General features: G+C 38.1%; 1 protein-coding gene across 5 annotated transcripts in view; it reads right to left on the bottom strand.

Annotated features, from left to right (window-relative positions):
- Positions 1–426: 426 nt before the first annotated feature.
- Positions 427–20,781, bottom strand: part of SLC46A3 (solute carrier family 46 member 3) — a 44,085-nt gene continuing 23,730 nt past the window's right edge. The window contains exons 7-9 of one of the 5 annotated variants that reach the window (XR_014697514.1): positions 5,977–6,081; positions 4,448–4,540; positions 427–1,228 (exon numbers count right to left, since the gene is read on the bottom strand). The gene's annotated coding sequence lies outside the window, so the exon portion shown is untranslated. Of the gene's footprint in view, positions 1,229–4,447; positions 4,541–5,961; positions 6,082–20,781 lie in introns of all 5 variants that reach the window. The other 4 variants (XR_014697517.1, XR_014697513.1, XR_014697515.1 and 1 more) reach the window with 4 other exon arrangements.

Consider the following 20,781-nt stretch of genomic DNA (forward strand, 5'->3'; position numbering starts at 1 on the left):
GCCTCAAGGAGGATCTGCCTTCCAGGCTCTGGTGTTTGGTGGAGATATGTTTTTTTGTGTTTTCTCAGTAGTTTTCCCTAAGCACAGGTGGGACAACACTTAAATTGGAAGGACTTTAGGTTGCATTTCAGCAACCAAGTCATGTCAAAGGTGGTGAATGTAGCTGCTTCATTGTCAACTAGTGGCATTCTTCCTGGAAGGTATGAAAACAGAAATTCTTCCTGAACTTTTTTCCTTCCTGAGAAAATGAGTTTAAAAGCTCTGACATTGGCTCTCCCATCTCTTTTGCAGCGATGAAGAACCTTCTTTTGTGAGTTTACTACACCATTTTGCCAGCACCACTAAGATCTTCCAGCAATGTCTATTCAGTAGAATAGACTTTAACTCTTAGTGAAATCAGCATCAATACAAAACAGGAAGGGAAAGTAATTGATATGGATTTTTATTCCTGCTGAAATCTAAATTGGATGTAACTTTTAATCCATGAATCTTGACATAAACCACTGACAAAGTTCATCAATATAATGGCATATCACAACACCTAAGATATTCCTGAGTGTATTGGTATGGTTGTTGTCTAAACATCATCTTTACACCTATAAACTGAATGAGGAGTGTCTGCTATTTTCTTTTTCTTTCCCATTTAACGCTCTGTTTAAGGGTTGTCAATCTTTTGTTAATGCAAAGAATACCCATCCTTTTTAGAAGAAAAGAAAATCTAAAGAGAATTTCTTGGAGGGTTGTTACATTTTTTTTCCACTTCAATGAAAAGTAGGCTGAGATGCTTTTATGTTTATTTTCCTCTGATTCTCTTGGCTTCCCTGCCTGAGAGGAGAATGTGTGTGTGTGTGTTCTGGCTGAAATATGGAAATCTAAATTATTCTGTGGTTTACTTTTTCCAGAATCAAAATTAACTCACAGGCAGTAGCTTGAGGAATTGCGGTTGAAGAACTGATCTTCCTTATTTTTAAATTCAGCCTGTGCTTCCCTTATTTATCGTAAGTTGTTTCCTTTATTCTGCTTTGGATAATATTGCAGAAAGCTCCTCTGTCTCTGAACAAAACATAGCACACAGTCAGATGCCACCGTCACTTTGTTCACCTTTCTTTGCCATTGTGTTTACAACTTCCTTTTATTTAACAGAACAGAGACTTCATGATGTTTCCTCATCACTGCCATACAAACTTTTAAGTGTTTCCCCATAAGTTAATCTTCACCTGCACCATTTCTGTGAAAAAAATAAAAATAAAAATAAAATATTGGCATCTTTCACTTCAATTGTGATGGGAAATATTACAGCGTCTGGTACGGTGTTTCATTTTCGGTTGGCATTCTTTAAGAGCGTTCTTCCCTCAGTCTCTCTCTCTCTCCTGTTTCCAAGGACTTGTCTTGTTTGGTAAGGCTTTGAAAGCCAGGAGCCTGCAGATATGACAGAGCATTTCCTTTTTCTCTCTTTCACAAGTGACTTCTTTGGTTACATTTTCATTATATTACTTCATTTTTTATTTTTATTTTTTGTAGTGCTTTGTTATTGTTTTTTTTTGTTGTTGTTGTTGTTGCTGCTGTTATTTATTTATTTTATTTCATTAATTGCTTCTTTACCTTAAAGAGATTATGCTTCCTTTCTTAGGTTTCCCTTAGTTTGCACTGTTCTTAGTTGTCTAGACTTCAGTTGTACTTACCTAGAAACTACACATGGTTATTGTGGGGTCAAACCTATCATTGTCAGCTGAAAGAGACCTGGCCTTTTTTTTTTTTTTTTTTCTTCTTTTAAGGAAATAGAAGGACAAGAAAAATAAATGTCCATGTAATAAAAAAATGTCTGTCATATACCAGAACATAGAGCCTGTACCATCTGGATAAAGTATCATAAGTACACATTTATCTTTTCCTCAGTCTCTCTTTCAAATTGCTACAATTACAGAAGAAAAATGTCCAGGTTGTAAATCACTTCACCCTTTTAAATGTAATGATTTAAATCTTTAAAACTTTTAAATAGCTTTACAAACTACTTCCTCGAAGCTATGCCACAGCCACTGCTCCAGAGCATAGCAATACATCATTTTATGCTTTTCTGCGTGGTGTTTTCAGCTACTAATTAAAAAAGAAAACATGAAGTATGCTGGCAAACAGCAGTAGCCCTGGGCACAGAGACATAAAACAATAGTAGGATGATTGCTATGGAAATGGAAGTAGTCATTAAATAATCACAGGGAGAGAAAGATAAGACTAGAATCAGAGTCAAAGAACATGAGAGAAACTAATGCTGCAGAAACAGGAAAGAAAGAAAAAAATAGTTCCATAAAAATCAACTGAAAATACTCTTTAAATGATTTGATGGTTAATAGCAGGCAGATGAACCAATCAGTATACTTTTTTTCTTGAGAACTATGGAAAATATACATTAAAATCTACTTCTTCTGGTCAGATAGCTGGAAATTCCTAGAGACAACTAAGCAAGAGTTCATATTTTCCTCTTCCAAATCCCAGAATTTCATTTAGCCAACAGCAGTTAATAATGTACTTCTGAGCACTGTGAGCAGAATGTAGAGAACAGACGCTACAAACATCTTTTATTTAAATATCTGCTTGCCCACATTCATTTGTACTTATCTTTCTCCTTTTTTGAAGAAAAAGGCCAAGAACAAAAACTATTTATCCTTTTCTAGCCAAGAAAGACTGGAGATACCCACAGACCCATGCTGCTGTTGAACCACTTTCCCTAACCTAGCACAAGCTTCTTGTTCAACACAATTTTATTCAACTGGCCAGATTCTTGAAAGACATTACCCACCTCTTGTGCCTTGTAACTAAAACAATTTATAGCAAACCCAAATTTTGGTACATACAGAAACTGGTAATAAAAAATCAGAAACTCACATGCCCCTCCTGTTCTGCTGGCAGTGTATCACTGCTAAAGGACCCATAAAGACTAGAACAGAGCCTGACAATTTAAAATGGGTTTAAAACCTGGAAGAAAATTGACTTCTTTTGGGTTAATTTCAACAATAGTAGTATTTATCTGACGTTCCTTTAGCTTTAAGTTCACTTTAGCTTAATTTCTGTATTATAATACTGAAGAACTTAACAATACAGAATTTCAAATAATGCAGTGTTTTTTTCCAAGTAATACCAAGTAAGTTATATTACCATTGTCAAAGATGCTTCCGCAATATTTTAGAGTAATTTCATACTTGTCTGTATTTCACCCTCACAGGGCCCTCTTCCAGCTCTGTGCATTCTGCCAAATGCAAGTAATACATCAGAAAAAATACTAAACATATCCTAATTCAGACACAACCAACATAGATTTAGATTAAGGACGTGTCCATGTCTCCCTAATTAGTATTACAGTGCTGGAAATGCATTCTACATCATCCCCTTGCCAAGATCTCCACTGAGCCAACTCTCATCCTTGAGTGGATCCAGCTCATGCCGCCAACAGGAACACCCAGGTGGCTGTGTGAGTCCGCCTGATGTTCTTCCACAAGGTCCTCCATGATGTGGTAGTAGCAGAAGGTCAGCATCAATTTTGATGACTCTGTGCTCTGTAATCAACAGCTGCACTGCCTTTCCTTTTCTCTGTTGCATGCTTATATGTTTTAATAACCTAACTGACTGATGTTTGCTTTAGCTGTGTTTTTTTCTTCTTTCTTTTTTAATCTGGTTTATCTGCCCTTCTCCCTCCTCCCTCTCCCTAATTAATCAAATGTTATCTAGAGCAATGGATCACCAGTGGATTTCCCCTTGGGCCCATGAAATTCAGTGGAGGAGCTGTAAGAACCTGCAAACAATAGAAGTGCCTTTATAGAGATGGGAACAATCAACAAATGATGGGCTTCTGGGTTCTTGCAGGATCTTGGCAATGATAAAGCTGTTCTATGTCAAATTCTCTGTCAAGAAAAAAAACAAACACAAATACCCTAAACCTTTGTGTCAGAAGTGCTACAGAAATAGATCTGAAAACATCTTCTAAAGGAAATCAATGTCATTATTGAGCTTCCTATGCTGCAAAAGTATAGAAGACAGAAAGAAGGCTGAACTGAAGTCATCATGAGGCTTGATTCCTGTATGAGAGAGAGAAAACACCACTAATGCAGTGATTATGGTCAGTATAATAAATGTATTTGGACCATAAGAAAAATAAGATCCCAAAGCCAAGCCTCAGCTTGGATACTGTGAGAACACCGATAAAAGTGACACCTTGGCACACAGTGTTAATGTGGTGAGGGAATGGATGCACCCATTAGAGCCAGAACTTCCACAAGTGAAGTAGTGGTGTTGGGTGCTCCTAACTGTAAGTGTCCAACTAGAAGTATATTAAGTGGACCGGATCTTCAGAAAGTACCAGGTTCTGAAATTCAAGATTTTTGGAGACTGTCATGTAAGCTGCCTACAAAATTAAGCAATAAAACCATCTCTGACAATCTGTAAACACTGTACTTACTTCATAACTTGTGGAGGAGCAGCAGCAGGGGAATCAGAGATGACAGTAATGTCGGGAGATAAGACTGCAATAGTGGAAAAGGGTAGTCCCTGACTGTAAAACAGATATTGGTGTCAGCCAGGAAACTGTTGAGCTAATGAGGAAGAAACTTAAGCAGAAGCATAAAACCTCCTCTGTGGCAGCCCACACAGTGACTGTAGAATCACCCTTTCCATTCCTGCCAGCAAAAGCAGTAGGCTCTTCACCTTAGAGTTTCCGGCAATTAACAAAATAAAACAAATCAAACCAAAATAAAAGTAGAATGGAATGGAAAGAAATGGAGTGCATAGGTTTATCAGGGGACCCCAGAAGGTTTTGTTTCCCTGGCTAGCACTGTCTGGTACACTGTAAGCACACTGTAAATGTGATATTTTATCCTGTAACATGGCTGCAAAATCTTGACATCCTTCCAGCCCTCCTGAAACCCTCTTGTCATTTTGATAACTCCTTTTCTCCTGTATTGTTAGTCTAAAGGGATAGCAGAAACATTTCCATTAGATGTAAAATGCAAGTCTGGGACAGAAATTTGTAAAAATATTCTTAAAATGTCCCAGTATATCCTGCTTACCATTTTTGCTGTCAGAGTGACTATATTATTTATTATTCAGTATGTCTTCACTCCCTATTCCCCTTCCTTTAGATAGCATAACTTAGTGTACATGGTCTATCTGACTATTTTTATTTTACCTTTCTGTATGCTCTCTAATATATATAAAATTGTGTGACATCTCTGTAAACACTTTGAAAGACCTTTAGTGAGCCTCTCTTTGCATTCCTTTTCTCATCCAAATCCACCCAAGTGAAGCCTACTGGAGCAGCACTGCAACAGGTAGGTAGCAATACAAGACTTCCATTGAACTTCTTATTTTCTAAAATAATACAAAACTCTACTTTGTAGCCTATTCTAAAGGATTAATAGAGTTCTATATAACTTCTTCTGCTTGTACACACTTATCTTGTGGCAAAGACTTGTAAGAAGAGACACAGACTAAGAAGTTCATACTGAGGTTCTTGTCTTATCATGAAAACATTTCCTTAATTCTAAAGGTGCTAAGAATTGGCATTGTTAAATTAAGTTAATGGGAGGTGCAAATGTTCTGCATCCTTTGGAATAACAGGACACAGTTATCCCCCTGGTTGTCTGGTTTTAGATATCTACGGCTGAAGCAGTTTTAGACAGCATATCTTGCAGGGTCAGAACTCAAAGAAGGTAAGCCAAAAGGAAGTGGCAGCTGAAGTAAGAGGTAGGATATAGCCTCAGAATAAAAGGGATCAGTGCAGCATATTTTTAGATGCTTGGGAATGAGGCCCAAAAAGAATAAAACTGTGCAATCAAGGACACTGCTTCCCCTTCCAATCACACACACACTCTCTATATTGTATCTAATCACTCGCAGTTATGGAGTCATTTCCTTAGGAGTTCTAAGGGAACCACATTAGGATTCCAAAATGTGTAAGCAACGCATTAATCTTACTCTATAGAAACCCACATCGGAAGTCCCTGATCAAAATGTTCAGCAGTTAGAGTATGGTATCATTCTTCCAGTCCCTTCACAGTTTTTCACCTGGTACATTTTCCAAGGACAGACATTAGCCTAGAAAATAAAGAGAATTTATATTAAGTTGGCCCTAAACTGACAATGAATCCTTGCATGAATTCATAGTCACATTAAGGAATATATTTAGAGACAAGTAGAAGGAATTTTGACTAATTTGTTGTTTCTGAGAAAAGGATTGTAGAAGGAAGAGTGGGTGGCTGAATAAGATCCCACAAAACATTCAGAATTTATGACATAAAGGCAAATGAGTTGAAAAGTGAAGTGAAAACTCAGTGTGTTATCACTGAGTCACACATTGAGAAGTATTTCTGTTGACACATAACATACAAAATATCAAAATAATAGAGTATAATGCCAAGAAATCCCTTACAGAAGCAGCAGAATGTAAGAGGCTTTAAAGTCATTATGCATAAAGAGTAAAATCATGTAACAACCACACAATCTGGTACTTATGCTGTCATAAGGACAGTCAGAACCAAAAATACAAAACCATTTAGAAACAATTGCTTGTGGACAGAAGCAAAGCAACCATATCTTTGTATTTTTTATTAGTATTAATACCCAAAATTCCACAAATCAGTACAATTTTAAATGGCTGCCCTCTGAATGTCTGATAATACCAGCAAGACATATGCTACAACACAGGCATTTAAATGTGTATATTATATATATGTACATATATATATAGGGAGACTATACAGGGAGACATAATGATTGTTATTTCACTTTTAAAAGTCACTGCACCCTAGGGCACAATTAACAGGCAATAAATTCTTACATGCTACTGAAGTTTAGAGATTAGTGTTTGCCAGTCAGAGCATGGAAAAACATTTACACCTAATAAAATAAGGCTGATTAGCTGTTTAAATAATAGGAAATGTCAACCAGGGACCACAAAAGGCTACGAACAATAACTCAGCCCATCACCAGAAAATTAACTCGTGTTTAAAGAAAAGTCAAATACTAAACATCTGAAAGAGCCTTAGGGGTCTGCCAAGTCATCCAAAAGAGAGGGATCTGTACATAAACGATGAAAACAGTGCAAGAAAGTTTCTGGAACACGTGACACTCAAGCCTATGTAGTTCTCTTCCATTTGGTTTAAGAAAATATTTTACACACTAGACAGGAATTTGATGAGCGTTTGGAGCACATTCCAGCTAATTAGGACATGTTTTTGCCTTGCCTGGTTGTAGGACTGCAGGTGACATCAAAGGCTATGTCTGAACCACAGGGCAGACACTCTTGGTGGTGTGCCCTCTACTTCCCTCTCCCAGCTACCCGCAGATACCAGGACCCATACACCTCCCCACCACATGCAGTCCTGCACGTCCTCCCTAGGGAAATGAAGTCACAGAAGGAAGGTTAGATGGCTGTGAAGTCTTGCTCGAACATGAAGTCAGGATGCATGAATTCTGAGATGCAAAAATTGGAGAAGTCCAAGCCCCTCATTTAGATATACTCATAGGAAAATATGATTTAGGGGTGAATGTGCTCACCTGGAAGACAGGTAATGCAATGGTGGACGATAGCACTGGTGCGATATGCCACTCAAGTGGACACTTGATTTCTCTTTAATTTTGTGTTTTGAATCTCTGCCTCTTCCTGAGGAGACACAGAGGGGACAGATGCAGGTCTTCCCTCCAGTGAACAGCCTGTTTGGTAGCAGTTCAGGATCAAAACCCACATCCTAGCTGCTGCTAACACTGGAATTTGTCCACTCAGGTATCTGCTTAGGTCTAAAAAATACTTTCAATACTTTTCTGTTTGTTTTTTTTTTTTTTTTTTTTTTTTAACATCTGGCACCATTCTTATTCTGTTTTCTCCTCTTTTTTTCCCCTCTAGCTTTGAATTTCAGAGGGGATGAAGCAATTGCCCAGCACCTACAAAGAGACTAGAAAGATATTAATAGCAAAGTTTCTGATTGATTTCACAGTTTGGTCTTCTACTGAGCATCTTCAATCTGACAAGCTTAGCCATTATCACTCAAAATAGAAACTATTGCATGAAAACATGTTTGTTTGCTTGTTTGTTTGTTTGTTTGTTTGTTTGTTTTTCCGGCATGAAAACCCAAATGTAAAATATGGTACAACAATAGTTACTTTTTGCCTGGTGTATTTAAGTTTGCCATAGTTTCACTGAGTACAACCCTCACCCAAAAGCAGTCAGCTCCTATAAAGGATGCTATTACCTTACAAGAGCAAGACAGTTTTGCATGGAGAACATTTCACTGTTCAGCTGAGAGATATGCATTAAAATAGTACATTGCATTAAGTATAGACAAAACAGAATAAATCACCTAATATGGTTTTGAAACCAAACAGGGTTTGGAACTGAAGTCCAAAGGCAGGTAGCGTGTGCTGAGTTTGTGGAATTTTCTCATACTAATTTCTTCTTGCCCATGGCAGAAATACAGCCTTTCGGCAACAAATAGGAGTGTTTTCGCATGGTTATGAATAAAAGCAGGACCTGCATAATGCTTGTGATATTAGTGCCATATTGTCCACTCTGCAGCAGTGAATAACAACCATGTCCTGCATTAGTAAGAGCATAGCCCACAGACTGAATTTTGTGTTTTTTCCCTCTGCTCAGCACTTATGAGATAAATCTGAATTATGGTGACCAGTTCAGGGATCTTCAGCACTAACACGCAGACAAGCTAGAGACCAGTACAAGAGGGAACAGAATTTTTAAGGCACTGGAGAACATGACATACAAGGAGAGCGTGAGAGAACTGGATTCACTCAGTTTGGACTACAGAAGGCTAAGAATGGATCTGATCTCTCTCTACAGCTAATTAATGGGTGGTTACAGAAAACAGATTCTTCTTGGAGAGGCAAGTTGCAGCAACCATAGAAGCTCCTATTAGATATAAGAAAAAAAATCTTTCCAATGAAGTGCTCAGGTAGAACAGGCTCCCCATCTTCAGAGATACTCAAGGCCATAGGCAACATGGTGCAATTGCAAAGTTGACTCCATTTTGAGTGGGGCAAGGGGTTTAGACCAGATGAGGTTCTTAAGACCCCTTCCAAGCTAAATTATTGTCTTATTTACGACATTGTGACAAGGGCAAAATTCAGGGAAGAACCTAAGCCAGATGATGAAATCCAGTTTAGTTTCAGTGGTATTTAACCATGTGTTTGAATCAGAATTAAGAAGTAAATACAGCTGCATGACATACAGAGATACATACAGAGATAAAGTTCCTATATATAGCTTCAAAAAATCAGGAAGAGGGGAAGGATGTTCTGTCTAGTCTGCAAGGTTGAAGCCAAGATAATTTTTCATTTCCAAAATTTCTTAAAATATCTTTTGTGATTTGGGGTAAATGACTTAATCTCACAATAAATCAGTTGCCAATCTACTACGTAACAGGATAAATCACTTAATACTTAGATACTTGTGGATCCCACAAGTAATACTAAAATGATGTTTACAAGTGGAATCCAACAGAGCAAAGGATAGGATGCATTTCCTTAAGTTTTGAGTCATCCGTCTTAGTGTAAGACAAAATGTTCCATAAGAGTGCCATTGACAGCAAAGGTAGGGGGATTAGCTCCGGGGTCATGCATCACGTAGACATCTTCATTTGGTTAGAAGGATCTCACCCAGGAAGATATAATGTAAAACTACTTCCTCATGCCAGAAGCCTTCAGATGCAGCATTAATCAGAATGGAGTTGGAATCGGGATGAATATATTACACTGATAAAAACACATGATAATCTCTGCATTAATATATATATATTGCAATCACAAAATTATCTCAGTGATTATCAATAAATTAACTTGGGCTAAATCTGAATGATGGTTGGGAAAAATACCTTTGGAATTGTCTTTAGACAAATACATTGACTGCTACATATATCGAGGAGATCTTTGCTAGTTCTTTAAACAGCACAAATCCCTTGCACTCTTAAATTTGCACTGCACTCTTATAATGTCAGGATCACCACAAAAATGAGATGACTTCTTCCATATGTTTAGTAGAGACTGCATCCTTTCTTTACACCTGGTGGTCTGTCTGCCTGCAATTTCCATCATCCTACCTTGATTATTACTTCTCCAGGTGTGGGGCAGTAAGCTAAACAACATACATATGAAGCAAGAGTGCACCTCTACTACAAGCTTGAGTTCAATAAAAGAAAAACAAAACAAAAAAATTGTCCAGTTACTTTATCATTGATACAAAGCTATTGAGTTCTCTCAAAAGCAAACTGAGTTCACCAACTTGTTATCTCCTGCCAAGTCTGTTTTCCTAACCATGTTTCTAGAAAGTCCCAGCTCAACTCTCTTTTCTTATGTCTTCCATTTGACATTCTTCCTGGAATCCCAGTTCCTATTAGCCCAACTTAATTTAATCAGCATGAAGATGATGCATACACATTCTACTGCAGTATTGCTTACATTCTTATAAACATGTATCTCTGCCCCTAAATGCATCTTAATCTACACCTAGGGCATTTTAAATCCATGTCACTTACTCAGCTATAACACAAAAAGATTAAAGGTGGTAGGGCTGGTCTACAAACTTCACCTCTTGACATTTTGCTTATGCTTTGACTGTAAACATGTTACAGTAGAACAGATCTCTTTCATTCTCTCTATGTACACTACCTTACACAAGGCAATCATTGTCCAATATCTGATTGCCTGAATATTTTACACTAATACAAGTAATTAATATCGATAAACAAAATCTTTGTTGTGGGTCTGTTTAACAGGAAAAACCTGCACAGGAAGAAAATGGCTTTCAATTTAAGAAACCAACAAAATCAACACATATAAGGATAAGTAAAATCTAGAAGACAAAATGAACAACATTTGTTGTCATTGTTGGCAGATCTTAACGACAGGATGCAATTTAAAATAATTAAAACCACAACTGATTGGGTCTCAGGGAAGTCATAAAGTAGATCCGAGCAAATAAGAGCAGCGAATATATCACATTTTGGGCTGGTACAAGGCCTTGGGCAATCCCCTTGGAGTCTGACAGAGCCCACCGAGTGCACGTTTGAAGCGTGCGAGCTTCCTCACGCCGCTGCCTGGTTTCCTCCTTCGGGTGTCTGAGAACAATGAGGCGAAGGGGGCAGAGGCGGCAGGGCAGCCTTCAGCCTGGAGGACAGCTCGAGCCAGAGGCCTGTCAGCATTTCCACTCTTTCACACGCGCCCGAACTTCAGACGGGGATTACATCATTTTGACCACTTTTCTCACATTTAAAAAAAAAAATGTCAAAATTAGTCAAAACAAAAACAGCAACCATGTGTGCTCAGGGATGTGAGCGGAGAAATAAGGATAAACAAATCTGCTGTCTTGCATATCCTACCAGCAGTTCGTCTCAGCGTGATCCTTAAAAACAGCAGGGTGCCCAGCCTCAGCTTTTATCAAATAACATTTATAGGGCACCCCACATTCCCTACCAGTGGACCACAAAGAATCAACAGGGAACTAATGGGCCTTCCTTTATTTTTGAAATGTTAGGGTCCAGCTTACTCAAAAAATATGATGATGCATTTTGTTTTGTTTTGTTTTATAGCATGGGAAAGAAGGAATGAGAAGCGACCCATACAGGCTTACATACTAAAAAATTAGGTTTGTATTACATGCATAGTTATGAAGAAAACTGTGTGACAGCAAAGAGAAAAATGCCATTCAAAATCACAGTTCTGCACCATACTTCTTGGATACATGAGGTTTTCTATAAAGCCAGTCTTAAAGAAATGTCCATTTTTGAGTATAGGAAGAGGGAGGCAGGCTCTAGTATGTCTAGACAGATGTGTCCAGGGGTGTTGTCCCTAGACAGCAGAGGATATATGGCCTTTAAAGAGGACAAAGATTGGCTTTGCTATAAAAGAACAAGCCACTTCCTGGAGAGGAAGATGCACTGATTTTTTAGGAAAATGCAGACACATTGTGAGCTCCAAGGAACAGTGATCTGGTGAGGAAGGAAGAGGCTGCGATGTGAGGACTAAACATCACCTACCTATAAACTTTGTAATTAAGGTTCACAGCCTGTTATAAATGAGTCTTTCTACAATCTTCACCTAGATGACAAGAAGCAAATGCTTTATTTTATGTCTTTATTGTTTTCCTCTTCTGCTTCTCTCCTGCTTGATAAAAAAAGTCTTGTAAAACACACCTGTAATATGGATTTCACCGCTGGTAAGGATTTCCTCCTTACCATATTCAGCCAAGGCTGAATATGGATTCCAAGAGAAGCAAAGGGCTCTGCACTCAGGAAAAGAAAAAGAAAGTAAAAGACTATAAGACTGATAATGAAGTGGGATTTCCCAGCAAAGTGCCATGAGTCCATGCTCAGACACTGATTCCCTCAGTGTTTCAAGGAAAAACTGGCAGTTACACTCACATAAGTTTTACAGAAAACAGGAAATGTTTTCCAAAATTTTAACAACATATTTTGCAAAGTCAGCGTCTTACATTTCACTACAGGAAAATTCTCAGAAAAACAAAAATACGTGAGATGGAGACAGTGGAAAACTGTTCTCTAGCTTTTGTATTTTAGTAAGTGAACACATAACATCCTCCCCTTGGCTAGAAGATAGTTAAATTCCGTAATGTCTTATTGTGAATAAGCACAGATACACGTTCAAGGAGTTCTCTTCTGCAATTCCTGCTGTGGCTTTTCACTTCTCAGTAAGCTTACTGAGCTGAGTTTCTTTCTCCATCATTTTCCAACTGACGAAAATATTTTAGGAATAGTATGAAGATTGATTCCGTGATATTTTACCTATCATCATTTCATAGCTTGTAGTTTTAAAATGCTAGGAAAGGTGTGGGCAGAGGGAGTGAGTAGGGGTAAAACAGGCACAAAATCCTTTGAACAGAGAAATAATCCTGAAATCCACTCTTCTCTTTCTTATCTCCTACCATTCACCTCTTATTACATTCATACACACCAGACAGTAGTTAATAATAGATAAGTGTATCTAAGAATGAAGGACAAACACATAATTTCATGCTCCTTATCTCTGTAATCTTCATTCAGAGGAATTCTCTTCTTCTTCTGGAATCTGGGGCAACTTCTCTGGAAACCACAGCGATAACAAACTGCAGGGAACTCGGCAAGTTTATCAGTCCCCACAACATATGTGAGTTGTAGCTGAAAGCAGTGCAGATGAAGATATCAACCAACAACAGATTTTTTCATAATATATGTCAGTAGACTAAAGAAAGCATAAGCTCCCAGCACATTGGGCACGAAACTAAGGACGAATAACTTCACAAGTCTTTAAGGAATACTGCCAGAAAAAGGCATGTGGAAATGTGGCATCAAAACAGAATATTAATGTATTGGCTTCTCATTTTCAGACTAGCAAGAAGCTATCTGGGGTTATTAATTAAATGAACCGGTGATCTCCTCGTAGTGGACGTTTCGGTGTATATCTCAAAGATGCATTGTGATTTTCAGTCTGTCTTCAACAACCACCTGATGAAAACACAGGGGCACATGTTTTAGGCTGGATCTGAGGACTGCTTCAAGGAACAAACAAAGTATTTGGCAGGCAGAGCTAAATGCGGGTGATGTAAAATGCTGAAGTACACCTGATGTCTGTAATCTTTATTTAAAGGGCAGGCAAATGCTGCTCCGTAGAGCTTTAGAAATGTAATGGATATATTTTAAGAATTGTGTGACTAAGGCTGGAATAGCACAGTTATTGCCTCTGTATGGTATCTGCATGTGAGGCCTGGTCTTTAGTCTTGCATTTATAAAAATGGGTGTGAAATGACAAAAAACATAAGTGTACTCAGAAATACCTCCTATGCTGAGGGAGAGAGAAGTTGAAACATCTTGCCACCCAATCTCAATGCTACTTCTCAGCATATAATGAAAATTAAGCTGTTTCTCTTGGACACAGAGCAGATCCCCATGTCACCTCATGACTTTAAAAAGAATATTTTGATCTCCCACAGCAAATCAGTATTGCACTGAGAAGCTACAATACCGCACACCTTCTAGGGTAGAGACCTTATTTATGCTCTTTAGACAGATGAATCCCAGAGGAGAAGGCTCCAGACACTCTTCCTTCCTTTCTTTTTCAAAGGATTTTTTTTCATCTTTTCAGGATGGTCAGCATGATATTCTCAAACAGAAGCCAAAACCTGTAGCTCTTACTACAATTAGATTTAGAAGGAAACTAGAGGGAAAATTAAATTTGGAAAAAAAAAATAAATCATAGTTTTAATGTAAATATAGTTGTTCACAAGATCTGGTAAAAATCCAACTTCTGTCTAAAGCAGAGCCCCAAAAATGAGTATTCTGACTCAGTTTTCAAGCAGAATAAGAAGGTAGAACATAACAGTAGGGCTGAATGGTAAATTTGAAGAAAACATAGAACTGGAAATGTCTAATTTCTAAGATGGCAGAAAAAAAATAAAAGCTGAATGGTCAACATTTAATCACCTAGGTAATCATCCTCAAATACTCAAGGAACAAGCAATGCAATCACAAATCTTACAATAAGGATGTTCAATAAATTGTATAAATCCGTTGACTACTGGTACACCTAGGAGCAATATTTAAGAAAGAGAGGGAAAGGGTATTCTAGATAACAATAGAATCAATAATCTGAACTGCCTTTAAATGGGATGAATCATGATATATTGGAGTTCCTCAGGGAATGGTTTTACGGCCACTCTTCTATATAATATTTCCATAACTGATAGTGCCACAAGAAGTAGAATCTGTTATAGTTAATGGTTGCCCAGAGAGTCAGGAGATCTCAGGCCAGAGGGAAGAACATCAGACTAATCACACACAGATAACATTAGAATAATAGCAATGTAACAGAATAAAACAAGGTCATTGACAAGTTCTCATGTGATGAGAAAGTTTGTCACTAGACTATGAAACACCAGTCTGATGCAACTGTGAAGAAAAAGCAAATGTCATCCTAAACTGTATAAAGAGAATTGCATTAATAAAGCTGAGTAGGCACTGATGTGGCCTGATTTGAGGTACTGTACAAAATTCTGATTACTCATTTTCAAGATATGTAAAACTGGAGCATGTTCTGGGAAGGGTTACTGGGATTAGTAGGGGGACAGACAGCCTAGAGGCTTCATGTCCCCGTGGAGGAAGAACCATGCAAGCTAAAAGTCAGCGTAGCCACAAGAGCAAATAGGTACAAACTGGCTGTAGAGGATTTCTGCCCAGATGTAAAATTTTTGTAACCAGAGCAATGAGGTTCCAGCACAACTTCCCAGAATAAGAACAGTAAGGGAAGTAGGAAGAGGAACGGGATCAAGTTAACTTAATATGGAAGTTTATTAACATGTTATGAAAATAATTATATAACAAGGCTCTTTGTAACAGCAGTGGACAGGACTCAACGAGCCAAGAGGAGCCCTTGAATCCAAATGTGATCCTATGTCAACCTCCCTTCCCCCTCCCCGTCTCCCTTGAGCCTGTATATTACTTTGATCTGCCCACTCAGATCCTCCACCACAAAGGTATTCACACAAATTTACTCTCAGAGGAGGATATGACAGTCTCTCATGAAATGTCCACTGTATATATTTCCCAAACCCTTTCAGGACTGTTTGCCTCTTTGAATAAACGACTTGGGGTTTGTTTTTCCGGTAATCTTTTAAAACTTAAAAAAGTCCTTCCGAAGAAGAAACCACACAAGTTTTCTCAGTTCATTTGCATCTTCTTTGTTCCAGAAATCTAATTCTTCAAAATATTTGCTTTAATATTTTATTTTATTTTATTTTATTTTATTTTATTTACCCAGAAGGTCCCTCTGAACCCAGTTCACAGTCCTTCTTTAAAAAACAATGCTCCAGACTTCTTTTGGAACTCAAATGGAGAATTTTCCAGGTGGTACTATCTTAATTTGGTCCAATTCCTTTTAGTTTTAGTTCAATATGTTAACTAAAAATACCTTTACAACACTGCAGCGATGTGCTTAAATACCTTAGTGTAAATAAACTTATATTGGCTATCTGCTGCAACATTCCCCATTCAGTAAGTATAGGGCTGCCACTGCTTAAATCCATTGACAGTTTCTGTCACAAGCACTTCCTAATGATGCTATATAAACCGAATGGGAAATCTCATTGTAAAGCAAAGTTTCGGCACCATATATTTAGCATCTTTCAGCCATAAATCTGAACATAGGAACACGTCTTAAGCTGTTAATATAACAAATACAACAACAACAACAAAAAAAAGGTAACTCATTTCATAAAACAGGTAGCTGTAGAGACTCGGAATGAAGAGATGCAATACAAAGAGCAAAAAAATGTTAAGCCCATTGTGTGGAAAACCTACAGTAAGGAAGTATGAATAAAATCACCCATGGAAAATGTTTAATCATAGTTTCCAGAAAAAATGAACAAAAATAAAATTCACAGTACATATTTGTCTCCTTAGAAACAACTTATTAACCACCGATACCCTTCAAAATATAAAAGCTTTGAATTTACTAAAAGCTGTTCCTGAGGAAGCACGATAATAATTCCTCTGTACAAAACCAGCCTTGCTGTTTTGCTCCCATCTGGACTCAGTGAATCAGTAGGATCACTGCATCTGTGTGAAACCCTTGGAAATTCAAGAAAGCTCCCTGCAAGTGCCAGTCTAGGCACACACGCTGCTTACTGTAAGCTACTACTTCTGTTTATGTACATGCAATCTAATCATAGCTTTTGCTCTGAAATGAGTCATCAGACTTAAGCCTGGCCAAAATTTAGGAGGCTCTAGACCCACTTCTGCTTTTGCTGGCTAAAAGTAGGCACTGTTGGCTCACATCCTGGGGAGTTCAGCACATAATTACCCTTCACGATTACCCTTAACTATTTCTAAGCCGGCCATCATCTATGTGGCTAATTATAACATTCTTAAGAAGAATGTGGTTGGATCAGAAACTTTCGTCACTCTGTCATTTTATTTTTAAAGTGACAGAAGAAGAAGATTGAGAAAATTTTCATTTTGGTGAAAATAAATTTTCAGTATGGTGAAAATAAATATTATTTTGAGTGATACATATCTGTTTGCTGAAAAATGTCTGTTTTCTGGCAAAATATTGGCTTTTCACTTTGGCGGTCGCTGGCTCACGTACTGCTTTCAGCTGTAAGAGGAAATTAGGGTGACCTCTGATTATCTTGATGCTTAATGGATATGGTTATGACTCAGAGTAGTCTCAGACTTCCCTCTTGCAGCTAGGCATTTTGGCAAACTCTTGGGGGATTTTTTTTTTTTTTCCTGCACAGCAGCAGGAATGGGAAGTAATGTTCCATTCAATTCTTTCAGCTGTGACTACTATTAATTATTTTCAAGGTTTCCCTTAGGAAGATACTCTCACAGGAAACGTGCTCTTAGTCTCACCTATATGTGCAGGGCAGTAGGGTTTCTGGATGGTATATCACGCCGGGCTGAGGGGACAGACAAACATGTCTTTCTGTGAGGTCTCAGGAGACACTTGGTTTTGGTGCAAAAAAAAAAAAAAAAAAAAAAAAAAAAGTTTACAGAGCAGTGAGGTCCTGACTACGTGAACACTGGATAGGTTAAACACTGCACTCAGGCTGAAGGCTTAATTTAAGGTTAACAGTATCACAATTTGGTAGCAGAGCTCACTGAAAGTAGTTCATTCAGCCATTAGTAGAGGCATTTCCCCTGGTACTGCCCTCGCAGCTTCAGCTGTTTCATACCTTGCTTTTCCCCTTTTGACCCTATTTTTTCATAATTCTCATAGCATTGCGAATAAAGGGGAAAATCTACTTAAAATGTACCACAAGCACCTAGCTGCCGGCTAGATTGAGCTGGCAAGCAAGGAGAGGGAAGGCAGGGCCAGGGACTTCGGCTCCGGAGCATCCTCTAGCGACTGGCTCTGCCCCTTGCAGCCTCCTCCTGCTTTTTTGGCTCCGCATCAGCAGCACAGAAAAAGAGACGCCTGGATTTCTCCGAGTCTCAACAAGGGATTACTCCAAGTAAAGGAGTATAGATGCCAAGCCTGGACTTAAAGGAGCATCGACGAGCTACAAAATAAGCTGACACTTCAAGACAACGAGGACCTCTTCCCAAGAACCTAACTTGGATTAAAAACAGGCAGCCCCTGACTGATCGACCAAAATGGGAACTAAAGACACTTCTAAAGATACACTTTATCTTTTCATTTAAAATTAATTATGACTTATACATCAAATAAGGAAACAGAGGTTGTTGGCATACTTTTCCCACTAGATCCCAGGGCACATTAACAAAGTTAACTTTTCATTGGGAGATAACAATGAACTTTTTTGTCATATATTGGACTGCTTGCTGCATGTGAGTGATGAGGATGGGTAAGTTTTGACTCAAGAAAATCCCGCAAGCTGTAGAGTTTGCTGGTAAACAAACAGGAAAAAATCATCTGCTTTGGCAATATGTGAGATTCCTTTTATTTTTTTTCCCCCTGCAACAGTAACTTTTTTTTTCTAAATACTTTCACCAGCTTCAGGAAAGGGTGGGTTAGAGTCAGGGGTTTCCTGAGCCTTTTCAGAACATGGTTTTAACGTAGCCGTGTGTTCAGAAGAGCCCCTAGAGAGTCTTGTTTTGGAACACTCTGACGCCTACACATTATTATCTTTGCTACGTTTTGCAGTTTTGTGTGAAATTTATTTTTAATCTTTAACAAAACATGCCCCTGTTTATCTTAATTCAGAAAAGGTTTAATAATTTAAAACAAAATAATTTTTTAAATAATTAGATTTACAATGAATGACAAAACATAAAAGTATAAAGCAAGTTAACAAGAATGGACTTCTTAAAGATCAAAGAAAATGTGTTTATTTGATTTGATTAAAAACAAATAAAAAGTACTTTCACTTTAACAGGTTATAGCTGGCTGTTGACAGAAACCAGGGAAAGAGTTTCCCAGAACCACAGGATAAAGGTTTTCTGTTGGTAGAGGTTCACGTACTCAGAACAGCTTGCCCACTGATACGTCAAAAGAATTATATTTTGAAAAGAGACAACGCTGCATCAATATTAAAGGTTATGGATAAAAGGCACGTTTCCTTGGACAACATACTCCTTTTGTTTTCAATAAGTAGGACTGATGCTGTACATAAATGGGTATTTCTGTATCTTCCATCCTTTCACAAAAAATAAAATAGAATAAAATAAAAAAAATCTCTGGGAATGGGAGAAGTAAAAATTACCACTTATTTTACTGGAGGGGCAGGATATATTGGCTTAAAAACTGCTGTAACATAGCAGTAGAGTTCCCAGGTAGGAGCTGGCTTCCACGGGTCTGGGCAGAAGTTTGGATATTCCAGCCTTTGTCCAGCTGGCCCTGATGTACCTCTGTCATCACAAGTTCCCAATCCACCTGGAAGGTCTCTTCCCCTGTGCTTCGATGTGACCTTATAGACCTCGTGTGAAATGATGCCATGCTGGGATCCAGGCAGGAAATAGCTAAGTGATTGAAACAGGAATTTACCTTAAGTCAGACTGTCTAAAACCCAGCTTAATGAGGTTTTATGTTTGTTAATACCAATTTAACCGCTAAAAGAGCATTTGAAGCAAAGAATGTTTGTTTGTTTGTTTGTTTGTTTGTTTGTTTTTTTTTTTTTTTTTTAAAGAGTAGGTACTTTCCCCATTTTCCCCATTTCTAAAAGATAAAACAATTCATGGTCTATATATCTCTTGAAACCTTAGGGAAGTTCCCCAGCTAAATCAAAGAGACCATATTTGACATTCCAAAAATGTTGAGGTAAAAAACATGCAGAAAAGAATTTAAAACATTCACACATTTCAGACCTTCCTATGAAAAACATTGGAAAAAAAAATTGTTCTTAAAAAAATAATAATAATTTTCAGGTTATCTTTAAGAGCAACATGTGGAGTTCACCACCTCAACTTTGCAAAAATAGTAATTTTAGAGGAGCGGTAGTTATTTCCACACTAATTTTAGAGTGTCCACAAACACTAAAAGAACGGCCTCTTGAGCAGCATCCCACTTTCCACGCCATTACCATCAGCCTGGAAGATGCCTTCCAACAGACAGACAGACAGACAGACAGAGCTGCAGGCCAGCGACTTGCTTCTGCAGCCCAGCTTCATGCCTGGGGCCATGCCTGCGGGCTGCCGTCTGTGCTGCGGTGAGCCTGGCTTTGGGGCAGCCTTGAAAACATCTGCAGCACTGAGGACAGCCATACCCATTGCTTCTGAGTAGCTGAAGCACTCATCATTCACCACACGCTCTTTTTTTTTTTTCATCAAAGGCTTGGTCAGCCTGACAATCGCTCATGTAACTCGTGTTAAGTTGCAGCAGAGCCACAGATAGGAATGAGATACTACTACAGCCATCCGCTGTTGAGATACTCACTGTAAGGTTCATTAAAAGAAGCATTCCTCAAATCTGAAATACTTGATAATTTGATGAGAAAATATGTGCATGATTTGTGTTTATGTCTGGAAGTTTTCCCTAGCGTGAAAGCCTGTCTTTAAAGGAAAACCAGATCTTTCTTGCAATGTACGCTCTTTTATGTTATGCAGCCTCGACTGGATTGCAGTGATGTCAAAAATGTACATGGAGTGACTGTATCCTGTCTGTGTCCTGCAAGAATGACTTTGAAAGTTAAATGTTTCATCTCTAGTCATATCCTGATCAACAAACTCAGTCAATAAATAAATACATTTAGTGACAAACCTAGCTTTTCTGTACGCTGCAGTTAAACAGGAACTTGACTTGTTTTTCTGTATTCACTTCTGTTCTATAATAATGAATCCAGCA

Source organism: Aythya ferina (genome assembly GCF_964211825.1).
Source record: "Aythya ferina genome assembly, chromosome: 1".
Taxonomy (NCBI): domain Eukaryota; kingdom Metazoa; phylum Chordata; class Aves; order Anseriformes; family Anatidae; genus Aythya; species Aythya ferina.